Here is a 3,782-nt window from a genome sequence, read left to right as displayed (position 1 = left end):
ATTGCAAAGACAGAAGAGGAAGAAAAGACCAAAATGGATGTCAGAAGAGACTCTGAAAATTGCAATGGAGTGCAGAGAAGCCAAAGCACAGGGAAGAATTCAAGTAACAATATTAAGTCATAAAAATTGATAAATGCAAAAAGGTTTTTATAAGTTTGTCATACAAAACAGTTGCATTTTATACAATTGCTATCTTTAAAAAAAATCTTTGTTTTGTCTAAGATAAATTTAAAAAATCATTCTTATCTTTCTGCAGTATACCAGCCTCAATTATAATTCTAATACTCTTTCTTACTGTGGTGTAATACATTGATTTTTCAAATTGGCTTTCCTAACCACTGTGTTTGACTTATGCCACATGGACTGTGCTAATAACGTAAATGAGGTAAACATCTCCTTGGTGTGAACATGCACCCTAGGTACACAGACCACAAAAAAGAAGACTTGTCGGTATTGCCATCCAGCCATGCTTAACTTGAATAGGTTCAGGAGTTAAAAATGAAGGGAGAGAGCAATGTGCATTCATTGGGGTCCAAGATTCCTATATGAGAAAGACAATCCTTCTCAGGGATCTTGCTGCATTACTATCTTATTTATTAATCTTTTGCAATATTCATGATTATTTTTATTTAGGGAAGATACAGGTTATAATGAAGTTTTAAAATATGAGACAATTATTCATTCTCTTAAGTAAAAACAACTATTCAGGGATCTTTGCATGACTTCTGACTTTTGGCCTGGTTGGTAACTTTGAGCCAATATTTTTAGTTCTTGCAGAAGGCTCTGGGCTCTGAGCTCTGGGGTAACAGTTTAAGTCTCTATATCACACGAGCCTTTCTTTTTTTGCCACTTCTACGGTTGCTGTTTTTCTGATTAAAATTTGTTATTAATTTCCATAGTGAGAAGCTAAGCACGCATGCAATTAAAATGTATAGATAACACTGGTATTGGAAGACAAGAGATGAGAAAAAGCTCCATGGTTTGAAATACTGGCTTCTCAATGTTAACCATAATTTGTTATAATAAAGTCAGTCAAATGAATTTTCATAGTCAATAAAACAAATAGATAATCTTCCAGTATTCTCTGCTTTTTGCCAATATCCATCTGACCTTAGCACTGATATCCCTGGTGGCATGACCTCTTCTATACTCAGCTTGAACTTCTGGCAGTTAGAGAACTGTCTGTCAGTGTATTCTTCTAGCCATTTTATTATGATCTTCAGCAATATTTTATTTACATGTAATGTTAATTAAATTGTTAGATAATTTCCACATTTTGTTGAATTACATTTCTTAGGAATGGGAACAAATACATATCTCTTTCAGTCAGTGGCCAGGTAGCTGTCTTCCAAATTCTCTGACACAGACTAATACGCAGGTCCATGACTACATTCATTAGTTGAGACATATCATTTGGTATCAGTGTCTACTTCACTAATGATACTTTCCATCTGTAGAAGGAATTATTGGAGAAGCTCACTATTTTAAGCAGCCAAAATCAGGCCAGGTACTGCCTGATGACCAGACCATCAATTACTCATGTGAAAGTTCGAATTAAAGTAGAAGAAAATAAAAAAATCTCACGAGCCAAAGGACAACCTTGAGTCTATCCCACCTGAGTTTATAAATAAGCTAAGAATGTGATCCTTTTGAGGCCAGATCTATTTCGTTTTGAGGAATGGAACATTAAAATGATCAAAGACCAGATGTGTTGTGAAATGATGTCAAGGATAACTTCTATGAAGAGAGTAAAAGATCATCTATGTTAAGACAGAGAAGAAAGAAACACAAGAACACGATGGGTGTGAGAAGAGACTCTGACATTTTCTCAAGAGTGTTAGAAGGCCAAAAGGAAAAGGTCAAGACGTAGAACTGAAAGAGATGAATAGATGAATAGGAGCTTTTAAAAGGCTGCCTAGGAGGGTGAATCAAAATATTGCAATGGAATATGAAAGATCAGGAGTCAGAGAATAAAAAGTGAAAGCTTAACAGGCATTTTTCAAGTTGAGAGAATTGAAAAACATATTCAAGCCCTGAGCTGCACTTCTCAGTGATTCTATGGGTAAAAGCTTGAATGATATAGAAATTATCAAAAGAAATTGAAGGAATACACAGAAGCACTGTACCAAAAAGAAATGCTCACCATGAGAACATTTCAGAAAGTAGGATGTGGTAAAGAGCTAACGGTAATGAAGGAAGAAATTCAAGTAGCGCTGAAGGTATGAGTAAAAAATAAGACCACAAAAAACTAGAGGATACATGTCAATAAGGTCTCTGATATCATATGTATTGGGTTTTGTACTTAACATCTTGTGACTCTTCTCCTTTGTTGAATCAGTGGAACTCAGATACCACCTCTTTCTTATTAGTTACACTCTTTATGAAGGTACCTTTAAATATTAGAGAAATTGAATGGAAGCAGGAGTGGTATCCACTTCCTAAAGCACATGCCTCTGGAAACTCTATGAACTTGGAGAAATAATAATAGTTGCAGAAAGGCCTACGGTCTTTTGTCCATAGTGTTTCTATGAGTTGCGTGCGACTTGAGGGTAATCAACAACAACAACAATGTCCTAGTAGGGAGCACTAATGGCCTAGTTGTAAGAAGTTGTGTTGCAGTCTCATGGGCACATAATTCTCATTCATCATTTGTTTTTCAGGAAAAGGATTGGCAATCTCCAAGTGATTTCTTGCCTCCAGAAATCTGCTGGAAGATCAGCTATGGGTTGGTTTTGACTTAAGGGCACCCAACAGCAACAATTTTAACAACAGTGTCCTAATAGGGAGCTCAGGTGGCTTAGTGGTCAGGAATTGGGCTGGCAACCCCAAAGTTCACAGTTCACATCCAGCAGCTGCTCCATTGGAATCAGGCAGGCACTCTGCTACTGTGTAATTTACTGCCTCTGAAACTCCACTAGAAGGTCAGCTATCATTTGATTCTGACTTGACGGTACATAACAACAAGGTGACTAGTGGGCAATGAGTCCTACCAATCCAAAGACATTCAGTTTAAATCCCCTAGTTACTTCAAAAGAAAAAGATAGGCAATCTCTTCCCTTATGATTTACAATCTCTAATAAGCTCTTGCAACATCAGCTATCAGTAGTTTCTAACTCCTTGGCAATGATTTTTCTTCTGGTTTTCACTTTAAAATATTGGATTAATATTAAGTTGCATAACTTAATAAATCACAATTATTTATCTGTGATTTCTAAGGAGGTAGAAATACCAAAGCAATGGAATATGAATAATAGTGATCTGCACATTATATATAGCTCATTAATTAAGTTGAAAAGAAACTACTTACATTTGCATATATTTGAGTTGAATTATTGTCAGTGTTTCTTCTTCAAGAAATGTAAGAAGTTGTATATAATGATGACGGATGACAGCTAAGGTAATATTTTTTATTTTTGTTGCTGTTTTTCAAGAGACAAAAACAAAGGCTCATGTTAAATGGTTGACAGAAGAATTGTTACCTTTGAATTCTAATTTTTTAAAAAATTTCATACTTAGAGAGTGAATATTCATTGTTTTTCAGACCAGATCTTTTCCCTTTCCTTTACCCACCCCTCCCTCCACCCATCAAATTGTGTGACCCTATGATCAATCCCCCTGCCCACCCTCGCCTCTGTTCCTTGCCTCCCCTCCCCCCTTAGGTCCTCATACATGTTTTACTAGTTATTTATTTATACAATGATGGTCTTATACAGAATTTGCCCTCTATGAGGTGGATTGATTCAGTGACTGGGATAATTGGGATGGGAGTGTCAGAGACAGTG

Source organism: Elephantulus edwardii, unplaced genomic scaffold, assembly GCF_000299155.1.
Source record: "Elephantulus edwardii isolate Elephantulus edwardi_28Jun2011 unplaced genomic scaffold, EleEdw1.0 scaffold00029, whole genome shotgun sequence".
Lineage (NCBI taxonomy): Eukaryota > Metazoa > Chordata > Mammalia > Macroscelidea > Macroscelididae > Elephantulus > Elephantulus edwardii.
The sequence above is the reverse complement of the archived record's forward strand: the minus strand, read 5'-3'. Positions refer to the sequence as shown.